Source organism: Acinonyx jubatus, chromosome A3 (assembly GCF_027475565.1).
Source record: "Acinonyx jubatus isolate Ajub_Pintada_27869175 chromosome A3, VMU_Ajub_asm_v1.0, whole genome shotgun sequence".
NCBI lineage: Eukaryota > Metazoa > Chordata > Mammalia > Carnivora > Felidae > Acinonyx > Acinonyx jubatus.
Genome location: NC_069388.1, coordinates 17,325,549 through 17,346,529, shown reverse-complemented (window position 1 = coordinate 17,346,529; position 20,981 = coordinate 17,325,549). Strand labels below are relative to the sequence as shown.

The 20,981-nt window shown below is 40.1% G+C and overlaps 1 protein-coding gene across 13 annotated transcripts in view; it reads right to left on the bottom strand.

Moving 5' to 3' along the window:
* Positions 1-20,981, bottom strand: part of PTPRT (protein tyrosine phosphatase receptor type T) — a 1,056,329-nt gene that overhangs the window by 381,230 nt on the left and 654,118 nt on the right. The gene's annotated exons all lie outside the window — the stretch shown is intronic.

The following is a 20,981-nucleotide window of genomic DNA, read 5'->3' as shown; positions in this document are numbered from 1 at the left end:
CAACTATTCCTCAGTTTCCGAATTGCTGAACCCAACAGGATCTATGTGTCTTGAAACCACACCAATTAGAAAAGTCTGTTTCACTCCCAGAAGGCAGCTAGTTTGTCTCACTGCTGAGTCTCTGATGCCTGGCACATGGTAGATGCTTAATAAGCATTTGTTGGTTGGTCAAGCAGGTGAATTGATGACCAATGCCAGCATTTTGCCCAAATGAGCAAAACCTTTCCTGGGAGGCTTTTGAACCCAGCTCAGTCTTCCTGCCAGCACCTTCCTGCTGGATTCCAGCATCATTATGATGGTCCAGAAGATGCTGAGCCATAAAATAAATGATTCTCCAAACTTCCAGTTATAACCTCCCAGGGAATCATGAATTCATGTAAATCATTACTGGATCTATTTATATTTTGGCATTATAAAAGCAGGTACTTTTACTAAGCACTTACTCTTTGATCAGAATTTTACATACATTATTTCATTTAAGCCACAAAACAGCTCTGCCCAGGATGTATTATCTCCGTTGTGCTGATAAGGGAACTGAGGCTAAGAGAATTAAATAACTTGCTCAAGGTCATCCGGCTCTTAAGCTGTAAAGAGGGAACTGAACACCTGTCTATGAGCTTCAAAGCATATACTCTTAATCATCATGGTACGCCTCTCTCGATATAGCCTTGGCCATATGTTGCAATCAGTTCCCTATTGTTAAATTAAAATATATTTAGTTTTTCTCATTACGGACACGATACACAGAATTTGTTGAATATTAAGAATATACAAAAAGGGTAAAAAAAAGAAGGAACAAAATCACTCATAATCCCCATATCTGGAGATATTTTTCCCGTATTTTTATGCCTATGCAAATACATATGTTATTTTTAAAAATTAAACTCCTACCATGCATATTGTGCTATGACCTTCTTTTATCACTAAACAAATCACGGGTTTTAAAAAAAATCCTTAAATGTTCTCTGGGGCCATGCATTTTAATGCTCCATTAGAGTCACATTATTGGGTATTAAACTTGGTCTGAGGGGTACAGGGGTGACTCAGTCAGTTCAGCATCCAACTCTGTATTTCGGCTCAGGTCATGATCCCAGGGTCATAGGGTCGAGCTCTGAGTCAGGCTCCAAGCTGGACGTGGAATGTGTTTAAGATTCTCTCTCCCTCTCCCTTTGCCCCTTTACCACATGTGCATGCACACACATGTAGGTGTGTGAGTGCTTTGTCAAAAACAAAAAAAGTTGGTTTGAATTTTTTATAGGTAACACTGCAATGAAAATTCTTATAAATAAGTATTTTCATGAAACTCTGCAGACCTCCCTAAGATACATTCTTAGAAATTAATCTATTGGGCCAAAGTGGTTGAACTATTTATTTTTAAGGCTTTTGACACATATTGCCAGATTGCCTTCCACAGAGTTTGTACCATTCTGGGTTCCCCCAAAAGAAGAACACGACTATTCCCAATCCATGCCAACACTATTTAAAAAATTAAGTGTATGTGTGTGTATCCTTTTTAGAAAACTGGAGAATGTAGTTTTTTTTTTTTTCAGTTTAATTGGCCATTTGCATTGACTCTTTTATGAACACGCTCTTTATAACCTGCTCTCATTTTCCTCTATGGCTCTTCATTTTTGTCCATCGTTGTCTTATGGGTTTGTAATTACAATCTGTTTTTAAGGATATAAGCTTCTTTTTGCATGAGTTACAAATATTTTTGTCAGTTTTTCATTTGTTTCTTGAATCTTTTAGGTAAGTAGAAGCTTCTAAATCATCAGATCTCTGATTGCTTTCCCTATCTATTCATCCTTGCCACAAACATCAGGACTTTGAGGTAAGGGCACAAAGTACTGGGAGAATTACAAGCAGAGAAATCTAGTCTAGCAAGTCAGGATATGAAGAGGAAAATAAAAGTTGGTGGATTAGAAGTTCCTAGGACAAAAGTGGGGGGGAGGGTTAGCTGTTGGGAGTGTGGTGGGTTGGCTCTGTGAGGGCCACAGTAGAAGGAGCAAGGCCCTCCTGGGGAGAAAGGATGGTAATGGTGGTATAGAAAAGAAGCTGATGGTGCAGGAGATTTGCAGCTGCTGAGCAAATGTGATTTGGTTGATGGTTAAGGGTGAAACATGGAAGCAATGTGTCAAGGATAGACCCTAGCTTGTCTGTTTTAGACACCTGGAGTGGGTCACAGTGCTGTTCACAGAAAGAGAGTCTTACAGGAGGGCTAGTTTAGGAAAGGGAGCTGGTGAGTTTTGTGATGTTTCATTTGAGGTGTGTGCAGAGCACCCAAATGGCAACGTTGAGTAGCAGCTGGATATACAAGATTAAGCAACTGTGTATAAGGGAACCAACAAAACAGGTCCAGGACTAAGCCAAGAGGAAAACTACCATGTTAACAATCAGGAGGAAACAAAGAAACTGAGAAACTGGGAGGCTACATTCAGAGAGGCAAGAGGCAAACCAGGAAGGTGGGCTCTCAGGGGAGCAGCCAAAGGGGGATCCAGAAGGGTCGGGTTCATAATGACAGAGATGACTGAGTAGTCAAGGAAACTACAAACTTAAATTTGCCCACTGAACTTAGTGTCTTCAAGGTTACCTGTGACCTAAGCAAGAGTAATCTAGAGGGGAATGCTGGCCTCACAGCCCTCCTGCCATGGGCAGAGGAGAGCGCAGAAGGTGGGAGACCCTGACCAGACAAGCCAGTGATTTTGGCCTCCAGAGGACTGATGCAGCAAGAGCGGGGATGGGAAAAGGAGCACAGCAGCGCCCCCTTCCAAAGGCTGGAGAGGTTTTGGCAGGATCACAGGCAACCGGGAAAAATCCAAAATTGAAGTAAGCGGTGGGGTCCAGTCCTGAAAGGCAGCAATGGGGGTGGGTGGAGAGGAAGCACCTTTCCCCTCGTGAGAGAAGACAAGATGGGAAAATGTGCAGCTGCTTTGGAATGGAGAGCTGAGGTGTCCTCATGGCTCCATTTTCTTGAGAAGTGAGGGTGAAACCATCTACCAACAGTCAGGGATTGGGAGAAGATTTAAGAGCTGCAAAGTGAGCTGAACGGAGAAATGGAGATGCTACTCTTAGCAAGGGTCTATCCAGGGGAGGTTAAGACTGTGAGCATCAAGCAGCTGGCATTCAGGCCACCTGGTCTCCTCCAGTATTTCCAGTTTAGAGCAAATTCCCGTTCTCACCCCGGATCAGAACAAGAGTCATGTGTATTGTCTTCTGCTTGATTTATTCCCACTTTCTTTTTGAACCTAATTTGTTGATCCGTCTGGAATGTATTTTATATATTGCACGAAATAGAAATCTCACTGTAGTTCTTTACGGTTTTCTTAGAACAATTAGTTGACCAGTCAGAACTTTCCCCAGTGATTTAAAATATCACTTTCCTAGCATGTTCAATTATTTTATATCCTGGCACATGCTGAGCGGCTCCCCGCTCTATTTCCGAGTCACAGCCTCTTATTCTGACAGTATCTCTCTGTTGTGTTCATGTAACATGTTTTAATAGTTAACAGAACAAGTCCCTTTCTTTTACTATTCTTCTTTTGCGAGGTTTTCTGGGCTTTCACTACCCTGTTGTTTTTCCAGAACACTGGAAAAAGTTTAAAAAACTTCAAAAATGTTCCATCAGAATTTTTATTCCAGTTGTATTCTTCACTTCTCTGAGGGACAAATGACACCTTTTTATAATGAGCCCTCCCACCAGTAATGCTGTACAAATCGTCATTTATTAATGCTTCTTTTTATGTCCCTTAGTCAGAAATATGTTTTTAAAATTCCTTACACATTACATTTCTAGGACTTTATTGCTTTTCGTCATATTATTTTTGACTCTATTAAAAAGTATCTCTTATGAAATCTATCACAGACAAAAGGAGAGGTAATGAACGAATAGTTTATAAAATAATTATGAAATGAACACACATGTACCAACTATCCCCTCTAAGAAACAAAACATCACTGCATCACTGAAGTACCCTGCGTGTTCCATACTGCTGACTTCTCTCTCCCCATCAAAACAAAAACAAAACAAAAAATACCCAAACAAACAAACAAACAAACAAACAAACAACACCCAGTCAGGTACTAGCCAGGTTTTATGCTAATCATTCTATTTTTATTTGGAGTTATAAATATATGCATCTATCCCAAGATATCATTTTGCTTCCTCCAGCTTCATGACATACATATGAAAGTAAGTCTTTGTATTAAACGATTTGCATTTGTCACTCAATATTGTTTTGATATTCATATCAGTTGATACAGGTAGTTGTATTTCATTCATCTTATGAATATAGTCTTACTTATTTTGTCATTCTGTAGATGGTGAGATGTCCTGTAGATGGATGATAGGGCTTTTTCTCAGAAGAGCTATCTTATGACATAGTGCCTATGAATATTTTTGTATGTTCAGTTGAACATTTTTAAGAGTTCACTCAGGTATACCCAGGAGTAGGATAGATAGACTAAGGGTATAAATGTCTTCAGCTTTACTGAGTGAAGTCAAATTGTTTTCCAAAGTGGCAGTAGCGATTTATATTCTCTCCAGCAATGTTTTGAAAGGCCCTCCTTCTCTAAATCCTTACTAACACTTAGTACTGCCAGATTTAAAAATTCTAGACCATCTAACAAACATGAAATAATACTTCATTGAGGATTTATTTGCTTTTAGCTATTTACTAAAGAGGCTGAGCACCTTTAATGCTTATTGACCATTACTGTCCTTTTCTTTTTGATTTGTAGAGGTTCTTTGTATATTCTTGTTACTGATCCTTTTATTGGATACATGTGTTATAAAAATCCTCTCTTGGTTTGCCTGTTTTCCATTTCTCTTTATGTTACCCTTGGATAAAAATTAGTTCTTAGTTTTAATGTAGTCAATTTTATCAGATCTTTTCTGAAGAAGAGAAAGACAGACTTAGTAACTTAATTGTAGCAATAATTTCACAATGTGTACATATATACATGCTGTTGTACATCTTGAATATACACAATTTTACTTATCAAATATACCTCAATAAAGCTGGGAAAAACAGACAGACTTAGATGCTGTTGGTGCCACACCCACACAGGAATGCTTACTGCAAAATGTTTGATTACTCTACTTGAAGGCTGTGAAAGCAAACTTGTCTCCACATAGGGCAAGCGAGAACTCTCAGAGAGTTAATGCCCCTAAAACAATCTTCAAGCAACAGAAGATACGAAATTCATAGATGAATATCGTAGTGTCCTCACTACTTGATTGGATTAACTCTGAGACATACTCTATTAATACTTTCCAAACTACCTCCAATGAAAGTGATTATTATTGTGTTGTCGTAGTTGTTTCCAACCCACGGTGGACCAATATTACCATAAAATACAAAACCACAAAAGAATAGCAAAATTAAAAAGTAAAGGTAAAATTTAAAAACAGAAAAATGGAAGCCTCTCCTTTTAAAATACTTAACCTCTATTTCTGTAATTATCTTGTCATGGACCAGGAAGAGTTTCTAATTCACTGCTGGTCCCTGGACCACACTTGGAGTGGCATTATTCTAAAACCCAGTTATTCACAAGGTAATTTTTAAGTTTATTTTTTAATATAATTTATTGTCAAATTGGCTTACATACGACACCCAGTGCTCATCCCAACAAGTGCCCTCCTCAATGCCCATCACCCATTTTCCCTCTCACTCTCTGCCCCCATCCACCTTCAGTTTGTTCTCTGTATTTAAGGTCTCTTGTGGTTTGCCACCCCCCCTCTGTTTGTAACTACTTTTTCCCCCTTCCCTTCCCCCATGGTCTTCTGTTAAGTTTCTCAAGATCCACATATGAGTGAAGACATATGATATCTGTCCTTCTCTAACTGACTTATTTCACTCAGCACAATACCTTCCAGTTCCATCCACGTTGCTGCAAATGGCAGGATTTCATTCTTTCTCATTGACAAGCAGTATTCCATTGCATACAAAACCACATCTTCTTTATCCATTCATCAGTTGATGGACATTTAGACTCTTTCCATAATTTGGCTATTGTTGAAAGTGCTGCTATAAACACTGGGCTACATGCATCAGCACTCCTGTATCCCTTGGGTAAATTCCTAGTAGTGCTATTGCTGAGTCATAGGGTAGTTCTATTTTTAATTTTTTGAGGAACCTCCACACTGTCCTCCAGAGTGGCTACACCAGTTTGGATTCCCACCAACAGTGCGAGAGTGTTTCCATTTCTCCACATCCTCATCAGCATCTGTAGTGTCCTGATTTGTTCATTTTATCCACTCTGACCCATGTGAGGTGGTTTCTCAGTGTGGCTTTGATTTGTATTTTCCTGATAATGAGTGATGTTGAGCATCTTTTCATGTGTTGGGTTGGCCATCTGGATTTCTTCTTTGGAAAAGTGTCTATTCATGTCTTCTGTCCATTTCTTCACTGGATTATTTGTCTTTCAGGTGTTGAGTGGCCAACTAATCTTTAACAAAGCAGGAAAGAGCATCCAATGGAAAAAAGACAGTCTCTTTAACAAATGGTGCTGGGAGAACTGGACAGCAACATGCAGAATGAAACTAGATCACTTTCTTACACCATACACAAAAATAAACTCAAAATGGATGAAAGACCTAAATGTGAGACAGGAAACCATCAAAACTTTAGAGGAGAAAGCAGGCAACAGCCTTTTTGGCCTCAACCGCAGCAATTTCTTGCTCGACACATCTCCAAAGGCAAGGAAATTAAAAGCAAAAATGAACTACTGGGACATCATCAAGATAAAAAGCTTCTGCACTGCAAAGGAAACAATCAACAAAACTAAAAGGCAATCGACAGAATGGGAAAAGATATTTGCAAATGACATATTGGATAAAGGGTTAGTATCCAAAATCTATAAAGAACTTACAAGGTACTTTTCTTGATAACACACCAATACTGGCTTCCTTCCCTTCCCTTCCCTTCCTCTCTTCGTTACCAGTGTGTCCTGAACACACTGCATTTGAATCATTATCCTAAGGCCAGGTAAACCCGAACAAAAAAAATAAACTCTAACAAAAGAAATCTTCTTTAAGAAATACTTTCTCTTAGGTCATAGCAATATTTTTTTAAATTATCCTCAAATAATTTTAAAGTTAGGCCTTCTGTAAAATGTCTTCAACTCTTTGTAATTGTGTTTTCATGTATAGTGTGAGGCAGGGATCCAATTTCAATTCTTCTCCCTATTCTACCATGACTTAATGAAAAAGAAAATTTTTTTTTTTACTCAACTGATCTGCCATACTCCCTTTGCCTTCCATCAAATTTTCACATACATATAAGTTCTGTTTTGTTCAGCTGTTCTCTTAGACTATACCTGTATCAATACCACATCTTCTCAATTAAGCAAAGATTTGTGTATCTTGATACCTAGTAGAGCAAGGCCTGCAACTTTGTACTTCGTGTTCAGGACTGTCTTAGTCAATCTTGGCTTTTCTCTGCCATACACATTTTAGGATGACCTCGTACATTTTTTAAAAATGTCTTATTTCTGTAGTGGAACTGCATGAATTATAGATCAATTGGGAAATAAATTATGTCTTTCTAGGTCATGTCTTGATAATGGGTTTTCCCATCTATGAACATGCCATCTCTCTCATTTAGGTCTTCTTTGATATCTTCCAGTTCTTTATACATTTATATATACTCCATGTCTTGAAATCTTACATTAGGTTTATTCCTAAACACCCTGTATTTTTATTGCTATTATAAGTAGTATCTTTAAAAGCATACCACATACTTATTGGGTAAATAGAAACACAATTGACTTTCTAATGTCAACTTCTTTGTCAAACATGTTACATTCTCTTCTTAATTCTAATAATTTGTGTACAAATTTCTTTGGGTTATCTATATAAATAATCATAGCATTGCAGTCGATAATAGTTTTGTTCTTTTACAATATTTTAACTCTATTTAATTTTCTTGTCTTCAGCCACAGCCATCAATATAATACTTAATGGAGAGACTGTAAGTATTTGTGTGCTTTCCAACATTAAAGAGAATGGTTTTATTATTTTATCCTCAAGTATGGTGTTTGTAGGTTTCTTAGTTTCCCTTTATCAGGGTAAGAAGATCCTTTTCATTCCTGGTATACAAGGATATTTCCTTTTTATATCCTGCTGAGCTTTAACTGATGCTTTTCTGTATCTATTATAGTAATGACACATTTTTTTGTACCTCTTAGTTAATGTAGTGAATTACATTAATGGATCTACAAATGTTGAACCAATATTGATTTCTTAAAATAAAACTAATATTTTCCTAGTCGTATACAGCAATGGATCGTTTGCTAATATTCTGTTTGGGGTATGTGCACTTAATTTTCCTTTTTCTCATAAGCTTGTGTGGTTTAGATACCAAGGTTACACTAGTATCAAGAAAAAGAAGAGGAAAGTGTTACTTCTTTTTTTTTTTTTTTTTGCTCTTTGAAAGTGTATATATAAGATTGGAGATACCGGTGCCTTGAGTATTTGATTGCAATTGCAAGACCATTCGGTACTGGTGTTTTCTTTGCTGGAAAAGTTTAAACTATTGATTCTATTTCTCCATTTGCTGTAAAATTATATAAGTTTTGTGTGTGTCTTGAGTCAAAATTTGAAGTTCATATTTTGTTAAGAATTTTTCCATATCCCACAAATGGTAAAATTTATCAGTATAAAAGGGTATTTATATTTAGTATCCTTATTTTATCCTTTTGTGAAACAGCCACTACACAAATGTATAAAACAAATATTCATCTCATTAACTTACTAATAATCAATTTCATACCCTCAATAGGTAACCTTCTTAACTTCATAACAATAATGAATCTTGTTTTTCATTATAATTTTTATTTCTTAAACATGTATCCCTAAGCACTATAGGGTTTATTAAATTAAAATACTAAATATAGTAAATAGTATTAAACTCTTTTACAAAAATCAGTCTGAGAGACCTAACCTCTTTACATTATTGATTCAATTCCATGTGCATGTTCTAGCCCAGAATTTATTTATACATTCTGGCGAGAATGTGGATTAGTGTTTTATTCTGTTTTTAAATCTTGCTTCTTGCCATAATTCTCAGGGGATATTTGCTTTGAATTATCAGATCAGTCCCTTTTAATAAGAATGAAAGCATCTGTCCAATAATCTTTCTTTATGCAACCTTACAAGAGGTAGATTGAGATGGTTTGGTTTGGTGGGTCAAGATATGTTCTGCTAGTGGGGTGTCTGAGTGGCTCAGTTGGTTAAGCGTCCGACCTCGGCTCAGGTCATGATCTCGCAGTCCGTGAGTTCGAGTCCCATGTTGGGCTCTGTCCTGACAGCTCAGAGCCTGGAGCCTGTTTCAGATTCTGTGTCTCCCTCTTTCTCTGACCCTCCCCTGTTCATGCTCTGTCTCTGTCTCAAAACTAAGTAAACGTTAAAAAAAAAAATTAAAAAAAAATGTGTTCTGCTAGTGATTATATGAGTACTGGTTTTAAATATTTCTAACCCGGAGGGAAAGGGAGGAATTTAGATACATCCATCTATCATTTGGCTAGCTAGGAGGTCTACCTGGTTGAAGGTGGGAAGGGGAAGGTTTGAGAAGGAAAATAACCAGGCCATAGAACATCTTTTCAGAGAGAGAGAGAGAGAGAGAGAGAGAGAGAGAGAGAGAAGAACTTTTTTGGTATTTTTAAAGGCAGCTTTAAGTCATCTAGGACACTGCCCCTTCCTTGAACTGGAGCATCTCTTCCCAAAGCTAGCCTTTCATTAAATCCCCCTATTTTCCTTATTCACCACATGCAGGCTTGGAGTGAGAGCTCTCACTCTCTGCAGTGTAGACTGGCATATGAAGAGGCCATCTCCTGCTCTCTAATCTCTCACTCCATCCACCAGCTCCATAGCCCAGCCTTGCCTTCAGCCTGGTCAGCCAGAGTTTGAGGATATTAACGCAGGTTGGACCTGTGAGTCTACCCCCTTGGGCCCCCAAGGATGAGGAAGGGGTTTCTTTCGATGGTTACAGCTCAGTCATCTTTTCCCTATTTACACCTGCTTCTTCCAACAGTGCGTTCATTCCTTCCTTCCAACGTGGGTATGGCATCATCTTCTAGTTCTCAGGGCAGGCTTAAAGGTGTTCTTCTCCAACAGAAAGACAAATAAAGAAACTGATCCCATTCACAATTTCACCAAGAAGCATAAAATACCTAGGAATAAATCTAACCAAAGACGTAAAAGATCTGTATGCTGAAAACTATAGAAAGCTTATGAAGGAAATTGAAGAAGATATAAAGAAATGGAAAAACATTCCATGTTCATGGATTGGAAGAATAAATATTGTCAAAATGTCAATACTACCCAAAGCTATCATCTACACATTCAATGCAATCCCAATCAAAATTGCACCCGCATTCTTCTCGAAACTAGAACAAGCAATCCTAAAATTCATATGGAACCACAAAAGGCCCCGAATAGCCAAAGTGATTTTGAAGAAGACCAAAGCAGGAGGCATCACAATCCCAGACTTTAGCCTCTACTACAAAGCTGTCATCATCAAGACAACATGGTATTGGCACAAAAACAGGCACATAGACCAATGGAATAGAATAGAAACCTCAGAACTAGACCCACAAACGTATGGCCAACTAATCTTTGACAAAGCAGGAAAGAACATCCAATGGAAAAAAGACAGTCTCTTTAACAAATGGTGCTGGGAGAACTGGACAGCAACATGCAGAAGATTGAAACTAGACCACTTTCTCACACCATTCACAAAAATAAACTCAAAATGGATAAAGGACCTGAATGTGAGACAGGAAACCATCAAAACCCTAGAGGAGAAAGCAGGAAAAGACCTCTCTGACCTCAGCCATAGCAATTTCTTACTTGACACATCCCCAAAGGCAAGGGAATTAAAAGCAAAAGTGAATTACTGGGACCTTATGAAGATAAAAACCTTCTGCACAGCAAAGGAAACAACCAACAAAACTAAAAGGCAACCAACGGAATGGGAAAAGATATTTGCAAATGACATATCGGACAAAGGGCTAGTATCCAAAATCTATAAAGAGCTCACCAAACTCCATACCCGAAAAACAAATAACCCAGTGAAGAAATGGGCAGAAAACATGAATAGACACTTCTCTAAAGAAGACATCCGGATGGCCAACAGGCACATGAAAAGATGCTCAACATCGCTCCTCATCAGGGAAATACAAATCAACATCACACTCAGATATCACCTCATGCCAGTCAGAGTGGCCAAAATGAACAAATCAGGAGACTATAGATGCTGGAGAGGATGTGGAGAAACGGGAACCCTCTTGCACTGTTGGTGGGAATGCAAATTGGTGCAGCCGCTCTGGAAAACAGTGTGGAGGTTCCTCAGAAAATTAAAAACAGACCTACCCTATGACCCAGCAATAGCACTGCTAGGAATTTACCCAAGGGATACAGGAGTACTGATGCATAGGGGCACTTGTACCCCAATGTTTATAGCAGCACTCTCAACAATAGCCAAATTATGGAAAGAGCCTAAATGTCCATCAACTGATGAATGGATAAAGAAATTGTGGTTTATATACACAATGGAGTACTATGTGGCAATGAGAAAGAACGAAATATGGCCCTTTGTAGCAACATGGATGGAACTGGAGAGTGTGATGCTAAGTGAAATAAGCCATACAGAGAAAGACAGGTACCATATGGTTTCACTCTTATGTGGATCCTGAGAAACTTAACAGAAACCCATGGGGGAGGGGAAGGAAAAAAAAGAAAAAAGAGGTTAGAGTGGAAGAGAGCCAAAGCATAAGAGACTCTTAAACACTGAGAACAAACTGAGGGTTGATGGGGGGTGGGAGGGAGGGGAGGGTGGGTGACGGGTATTGAGGAGGGCACCTTTTGGGATAAGCACTAGGTGTTGTAATGAAGCCAATTTGACAATAAACTTCATATATTGAAAAAAAAGTAAAGTTTACCAACTGTAAAAAAAAAAAAAGTAAATAAATAAAGGTGTTCTTCTCTCATTTCTTTGGGAAGGTAGTTTAAGAATCAGACCACCACCTTTAATGGAAACTCTCACTTTCGTCCTGTAGACCCAAAAAACAGCATCGCATCATGGCAAAGGCCGCAGGCTGAGGCAGACTGCCCAGGTTTGTGTCCTGTTCTTGCCATTTCTGGCTGTGTAACCTGGGGCAAGTTGCTTAACCTCTTTGCAGCTCAGTTTCCTTAAAGTAGGGATAAAATAGTACCTGCTTCATGGGTGTTGTGGCGCTTGAAAATATTCACACAGGTAAAGTGCTGAGCAAAGGGGCTGGCACAGAGGAAGTATTACTCTGTGTTTGCTCCTCCCCCTGGTCCCTCACATCCTGGAGAACACCAATTTGCTTTTCTGCAGAATCAGGATTATTACTATTTTCCTTGGTGTTTTTGCCTCCATTCTTCCCGAATGGTGTTACACAGCTAGTCATAAAAGCCGTATCTTCCCATAACTTACTGAGTATATTAAATAGCTTTTGACAAGCACCTTCTGATTTCTATGGTAGTTTTAAAATCTATCTGGTCTCTGAGGACTCGGGATTCATTCATCCAATAACTTATTTATTGCATGCCTATTCTCTACCTGGCACTGTTCTAGGTGCTTGAAAATACTCAGTAAACAGAAACAACAACAACAACAACAACAACAACAAAAAAAAACCCAGACTCCTCAGTGTGCATTCTAGTGAGAGAAGCCAGATACTAAAGTGTATGGTGAAATATGTAGTATGTTAAATGATAAATGCTAACGAGATACGTGAAGCAGAGAAGAGGGACAGAGTGTGGTGCAGGAGGTTTCCAGTTGTTCATAGAATAGTCAAGCAGGATCTCCCTGAAAAGAGACATTGACTTGAAACAGGTGAAGGAAGCAGCCCCGTTTGTTTAGGGGAAGATCATTCCAACGAGAAGAAACAGCACCTACAAAGGTGCTGAGGGGGGGACACAGCTGGCATATTTGAGAACAATGACTGGATCTGTGTAGTAAGGCCGAGGTAGAAGGAGATGGGGTCTGAGAGGCGGCCAGAAGTAGAAGTTGTGGCCACGTGGGGCCCTGTGAGCCACTGCAAGGACATGGACTTTTAATCTCAGTGATGTGAGACACCGATGGAGGGTTCTGAGCAGAGGGGTGAGGATATGATTTGCCTGGTAGTTTAACAAGACTGTTCTGTCTACTAAGCTGAGAAAAGAGTGTAGGGGCTAGAGGGGAAGCTGAAAGATCATTGAAGGACTATTGCAATAGTCCAAGTTGGAGATCACAGTGGCTTGGAACACAGAGCTAGCAGTAGAGACTGTAAGCAATGGTCAAGTTCATGCTATTTACTGAAGGATGAGCCAAGAGAACGTGCTGATAGATGGGATGTGGGGAGTAAGCAGGGCTGCTGCTTTGCACAAAGCAAAGGGGTGCCAACCACAGAGAATCCAGGATGAAAGGTATTTAGGGCCTCGGGTGTGATAAAAGTGAACAATCAAAGCTTTTGACTCAAGCCACTAATAAAAGGCAGTTGCCATTAACTGAGATGAAGAAGACTGTGGGAAGAATGAGTTTGGGGGTGGATGAGGGATGATCAGGGGATCAGCTCTAGACGTGTTTAATTCCAGAGACCGATTAGCAATCCAGCTGGACAGGCTGAACAGGCAGTTGCTAAATGACTCTGGAGGGCAGAGGAGAGGTACCGGAGATACTGATGGGGGAAATCAGTGTGTCGTCGGATTGTAAAGTCAAGATAATAGAGAAAACGGGGGGGGGATCAGTGGGGATCAAGGGTCAACAAACTATGGCTATAGCCAAATGCAACCAGCTGTTTGTTTTATAAGTAAAATTTTACTGGAACACTGGCACACACATATTCATCTCTACTGTCAGAGTGAGAAATCTGAGATGGAGGTCATAGAGGGAATACAGGTGATTCTAAAACGGCCCCCTGCCCATAACTAACAGAAATTTTGCAAAGATTCCCCGCTTTGGTTTTCTTCTAGTTAACTCCCTCGATTAAAAATCTGCCTGCCATGTCTGATATTGGCCACACACCACCGAGTCTGTACTCTCGGCAGAAAGTAAGTCCGGTGCTTTACATACAGACCTTCACGTAGAACACCCTAAAGGGATTGATGGTATTATCACCCCCAATCCATGGACAGGGACACTGCAGTGCCCAATATGAAAGGAATTTAAGCAGAGCTGGGTAACAAAGTAGTGAACAGAGCCTGGATGTAGCCCGGATCCTTCTGGCTGGAAAGTATTTTCTGAATCAGCCTTTTTTTCCTTATTCCGGTAGATGTGGGTTCAGAACTGCTGAAAGGCAATCTCACTGCCTGTGAGTAGCAAAGCCAGGTCATCTCAGCCCCACACTAAAGTTTGTTGGTTTTTTTTGCCACACCACACCACTGCTCCACGGGTCACGATGTCCTTCCAATGAAGCGGACTTACTTTCTTTGGATTCAGCTGGGTCTCCCCTCCCGCTCCTACCACTCTCTCTCATCATGAAAAGACTTCTTGGAGAAAGATTCTTTTTCCGTCTTATCTTCTAATTCTGTGTTACTTTAGTCTTCTTTTTTCTTTATAATTCTTTAATGAGTCCACATATTCCCTTCCCACAATTTCATTTCTTCTTGTATCTAACAGCAAAGAACTTTCCATCCTTCTGACAGAGTTCTACAACAAAGGTTAATTACTTTATAATTTCATTCCCTTAAAAAAAACACACTAAAATTGCTAATTTTAACTGCGCTTCTTGTCAGTAAGTTCATGTAAATTCACTGTAATTAAACCAGATGTTTTCTTGTGCCTAAAAGTCAGGTGGTAATTTAAAGGAAATTTTCATTTCAACATAAAGGGGGACAGAGTGTAATCAAGGAAAGTTTTATACCCTCCTCTCCTCTTCTCCTTTCTTCTCCCCATTTTTCTATCTGGAAAGTGGGGCTGATAATTGTGAACTCTGTGGGTAGCCGTGCAAACAAATCATATAAGAGCTCCGAGCCCTGAAGAGTCAACAGAGGTTTCCTGTCCTGTTTACCTTATCTAGGTCTTTTATTTGTTTTGGGGGGGGGCGGGGCTCTCCATTCCAGGTGCCACATTTGTTGGTTAACTGGTTCATAAAGAGACTCAGAACTTAAGAAAAATCAAAATAATTTGAAAATGGTTTGAAGGCCACCAGAATCTGTTAAGTGCATCTGATGGAGACAAGACAAATTTCCTAGTATTGGTGAAGGAAAGATATTTTTTTTCTGGGTAAATGTTTACATGTTGTCAAATATATCTTTTTAATGGAACTATACAGTGGTATGTTAGTAAATGTTTCACAACCAACTTTCCAAGAAAAACAAAAACACCAACATGTCTGCCAATATCCATGGTGCACATTCCCCACTGTGACCAATTTGGAGCAATGAATATGATATCACAGAACTAGGAGGTGGAGACAGAGGCTAATGATTAGCTCTAGCAAGCCACTATGAGTTGGTTTTGAATACAGATAAAATACGTCACATATATCCTCTCCTTCTTAAACAGTGTATATAAACAAGATCCTGTGATATGGGGAAGAGGCATGGACTTTGATGTCAAATATTTATTCACTCACCAGACAGTCAATGAGCAACTTACTAGCTGTTTGGCAGGCAACAAACGTGTGTGTGTGTGTGTGTGTGTGTGTGTACACATATGTGAACACACACAGTATTTCAGATGATGATGAATGGCACAGAAAAAAATTAAGCACAGAGAGTGTTGGGGAGGTTTTGGTTAGGTTACAGGATTATCTAATAGATGGTCAGAGAAAAAATTATGGGTAAGATTTTGGGATGCATTCATTTGTTCTGCTACTTGTTGTGTGGCAACTTCAGACAGGTTCCTTGAACTCCCTGAACCATGATCATATCAATAAACACCTTTATCACAGGATTCGGCAACTCACTGTAGGAATGAAGGATATCAGCACAACACCTAGGTCAACACGAGCATTCAAAAACCACAATTGCATTTCTCCTTACCTTTTATACTATCTCAAGGCCATCTTTGTAAAACTCTAAAATGCACTGAGCTCTAATTAAACAATGTGTTCAGACTTGCTAAGATGTGCATAGCTTTACACCCTTCCACTAAATGACTCTGGACTGTTATTTATTGCCTTGCTGTTATTGCCTTTTATCCTTTTGTCACTTCCCTCTTCTTGATTTCATGTGCTGCATGTTGTTACTATACATGCACCTGTCCCTAGCAACATACAGTGTCCTTCTAGTTTCCGATGACCTGAGGAATGAGATAATAAGCACACAAAATGCACACAAATACAAGCACTCATTCCCAAGACATGTCAGTCTTTCCTATAATGCAAGTACATTTACCATATTATATGAAATAATATATGTATTATATGTGATTAATCATATTATATATAGATTATATTAATATAGTATGTACATATTAATTATAATCAACTATATTTTATACACTTATTATAAATTATATGGGAGCCTACAATTCCTTACTGCAAAGTAGGAGAAATAATACTGTTTGCCTGCTTTCTCACATTTGGTGTTAAGAGAAATGCATCTACATTGCTAGCGAAAATGTAAAACAATACAACTTCTGAGGAGGAGTATCCGTCAACATCTAACAAAACTGCGTGTTTTTTTACCCTTTGACTCCAGCAAACCCACTTGCAGGAATTTACCATGAAAATACAACTCCACAGATACCAAAGTAAGTACAAGGCTATTTGCTGTAGTATTACTTTTCATAGCAAGTAATGGGAATAACCTAAGTGTCCATAGGATGCTGCTTGAACAAACCATGTCATATGCACATAAAAGAGTCTCCTACAGCTACCAAAAAGAGGAACACAAATCTGTACAAACAAATATGGAGTGATTTCCAGAGTATACTAAGTGAACAAAGCCATATGATGTGGAGCGCATCTGTTTTGCTATCTTTTATATAAAAATAAGAGAGGAATAATTTTTACCTTTTGTGCAAAATGAACTATAAGAAAACTATATCTGAAATGAATAAAAATGGTGGCCTTGGGGGTGTGGACATGAACAGTGTGAAAGAGAGATGGTGGCACTATCTCTGAGCATACACTTCTGCAGTTTTGACTTTTGAACCACGTGACTATTTTGAGTTTAAAAAATAAAATTAAATAAAAAGGATGGGGGGAAGCGAGCCTTAAAATGGAAACAAATGAGCCTAAATGGGCCTCAAATTGATAATATAACCACAAAGAGAAAAGACGAAGCCTTTGAACACTGCATTTTGGCTGCTGAAGGAGAGAAAAGCTGAAAAGAAAATCTTTAACCTAATAAAGTTGCTTTCTTGTTTTTAGGGGGATTGGTACTGTACTTCTGAAACTGTTTTATATGCATTGTATGAAGAAGCAAATGAAGAAATGTGTGGATGTTGGGAACCAGAGTTCTCACAGTGGGAGGAAGGAGAGATCTGTATAGAATGAGGGTGAACACAGAGGAATGAATCCTGAGGTGATATGAATCAGTATGACTTTGTGATTTAAAACAGATAAATTATATTCCTCAGTTCTACCTACTTGAAAAGTCTAGAGGCAGTAACAACCCATCGATCACAGCTAAGATGTATATCTTAGTGCCAAAATACCACTCCCCACTGAAAGCAACCAGAAATCCTTAGATAAGTGGTTGACTTCAGGTCTGGGGCAGAGATATTACAAGGGTGGTCTAGAATATTTTGTTATGCCAGAAGCAAGGAAGACTAATGAGAACATGTCAAAAGAACCTAGGAGCCAATCTGAAGGGACTCCCACTAGCCACAGATGAGATAACGTGAGCACCAAAGAGAATTATAAGTAGTGCTGGACTTTAATACAGAGTCAAAAAAAAAATGGGGAGGGGGATCTCTGAGTCAGTAGGAATACTAAAAATGGGGAGGGAGATGGGGAGAGAAAACCCTTCTATAACGAAGAATGCTAATTAATACATGTAGAGGGAAGGACAGATTTAAAATTCACTCTTTTGGAAATACTAATGTAGTAACTGATTCAGGCGAGGATTGTCAGGGAGGCTAAGACCGCTGGGTGAAAAGTGTGTGGGGAACTGGGTAGTCAACAGACCTCACAGGGCCACTACACAGATTGGCTGATTTACAAAGGGACAAGGACCACACTTAGAGTAGAGGGACCTATGTATGTGAGCAAATGCAGCATGTCAGGGGCTTTCTGACATTATGTAAGTCTTGATATGATACAGTGAAAAGTATGCATCACCAACTCATGGGGCATTTTTGCAAAAATGTCTCATTTTCTGACTTTGTCACATAAAATCATGCTTAGCATTATTGGAAATGTGAATATGGATTATTTGTTTACTTGATTATTTTTAAATTAATGCTAAATTTCTAAGATGTCCTATAGTGTTGTGGCTATGTAGGAGAATGTCCTTACTCTTAGGTAATGTATGCTCGCAAAGAGTTGAGAGATCAGATGTTGGGACTTCTGCAATTTACTTTTATTTTTTAATTTTTATTATTACTTAAATGTACTTATTTTTGAGAGTTCATGAGCAGGGGAGGTACAGAGAGAGAGAGAGAGAGAGAGAGGACAGAGGATCCAAAGCGGGCTCTGTACTGACGGCAGTGAGCCCGATGAGGGGTTTGAACCCACGAACCATGAGATCATGACCTAAGCTGAAGTCGGACGCTCAACCAGCTGAGCCACCCAGACGCCCCTGCAATTTACTTTTAAATACTTAAAAATATTATGTATTTTTATGTGTGATATCTCCACGTCAAACATACCATACATACATATGAATAAGAAAATGTAGCACAGTGTTAACAAATACTAGATCTAGGCAAAGGGTTCACAGGTCTTCTTTGTCCTACTCTTAATTTTTCTATAGCCTTGAAACACTGCAAAATAAAATCTCAGGTATAAGTCACCGCGCACAATACACCTATTCGTGCCTAGCACAGGGTAGGTACTCAATAAATGGTAACCAAAGTGAGGCCATCATCAAACCGATTTTATCTTTAAAGGCCTCATATATTCCATTTCATAATTGCAACTACGGTCTGGGGAAAGGCAGAGAAGCAAGCATTAAACAAGCGAGCCACGGGTTTATCTGAGTCATCTGTGGAAACAGGGTAAGTAAAGAACCCATTTGGTCTCCTACTTACTTCCTAACTGATGCAACAGGGCTCGGCAGCCACGGCTTCTTTCACAGCCGCGGATCACTTCATAGGCCCTCAAAGGCACTGGGGGGCTGAAATTACAAATTCTGCAAATTCCCCGGAAGACAATTTTGAAGCACAGACAAAAGCAGCACGAATCCAGTCAGCTCAATCCGAGACGCTGCTCCTTGCCTCTGTGAGAGGGGTTTCACTTAATCAACCAGAGCCATGATCTATCCAGTTTGTCCTTGAGTTGAATGAGCTCCCAGCAACGGAAAGGGTGCCTCTTTCCTCCTGGGGAGGAAGGGAACCTGATTCTGGCACATAGAGGGGCCTACTATCTTCTGAGGTCTTCCTTCAGCACAGTGGTTCCTGAGGTGGGGCCTCAGGATGGCTCTAAGACTGAGGACCGAGTCTTGGGTGTTGGTGTTTTTAATATGATAATGTCCACACGTCTCTGTAGAACAGGAATTGATGTTTTATTAATGGTGCTTAATTAAAGTTTAATTTCAAAACATTGCTGCTCTCAAGTTATTTTGATAAAGGCTTTGTGATATTTTCCCCCACCCCTGGTGACAGGAAGGAGAAAGGGAGAGGTTGAGGCATGGCTTAAAGATGGGACTTGGGATTTCCTGTTGTAGATGTAGGTAATCCTCCAAAAGCAGCCTGAGGCATGAAGAGCATCCTGGAAAACATACCCTGAGCTGCTCCTGGGCCAAACCCTCTCATCCAGGTTGAGTCTTGAATTTTCAAGCTGAGTTTCAACGGTGGTGGCTCCTCCTTAACAACAACTTGCTCCTGAACCTCCCTTCCTGCCCTGGTTCTGCTTTTCAGATCAGGCACTGACCAGATCACCACTCCTTGAGAGTCTAGGTCATATTTTCACCAACCAACTGGGAGTGCGTGTCGAGAGTTCTAGAGAGGATTCCTAGGGCAGATTAATGGTCTCTCGGTTGCTTGTGCTTTGGGATCTTTTGTCAGACATATTTTTTTTTTCTGTGACTTAATCCAAATGTGGCAGCCACATTCATTGGAAACCTACAATCTGCTGGACATTATTCCAGTTTCTTTATGTACCATTCCCTTCAATGAGCATAAAAAGCCATCAGGTGGCCACTACTTCTATCTCCATCTGACAGGTGAGGAAACCAAGGCACTGAGAGGGTAAGCAGCTCATCCCAGGGGTGGTCCTCCAGAGCTCACCTTCTGTTGCAGCTCATCCTTGTACCTGCTGGAGGAGGGGCTGTGCGTTTCTGAAACAACAGAGCCATCCAGGAAAGGGCCGGCAGCTTCACCTGGAGCCCAACCCAAGGCCACAGATACTGAGCTGCAGACAGAAGCCCAGAGGAGACGCCCACCCCTCCACTGGGGGTTGCATGAGAAGGGGTTCACAGGAAGCATACACTCAGGTCATCGGACAAGGTTGGTCCAGGGGAGACTGTGTCCACAGTGGACTGAGGTTCAATGCAAGGCAGGAAGGTGGGGGCAAGGCGACAGAGGCTGGGTCTCCGCTGCAGCTACTACCCAGAAAAGCAGTCTGCTGGGGTTGCAAAGAGTCGTTGCGATGATGAGTTTAAAAGGGGGGTCACAAAGGGTTTGCAAGTAGGTGGACTGTGTAAAACGTCCAGTCGTAAGACGGGACTTGGGGAAAGGAAAATGGGGGAACAAGATGTGCAGAGGCTGGCAGTTTCCTCTGTGTCTTTAGGGGACACTGCAGCTGAGGATGTGAGTCTGGACCCCAGCAGGGGCCACCACTCTGGGTCCTTGGCCTTGCTTATGTGAAACAAGAGTGCCAAGTGGGACTGCATGCAAGAGGCTCTGCCTAGAGGTCCTGAGGCC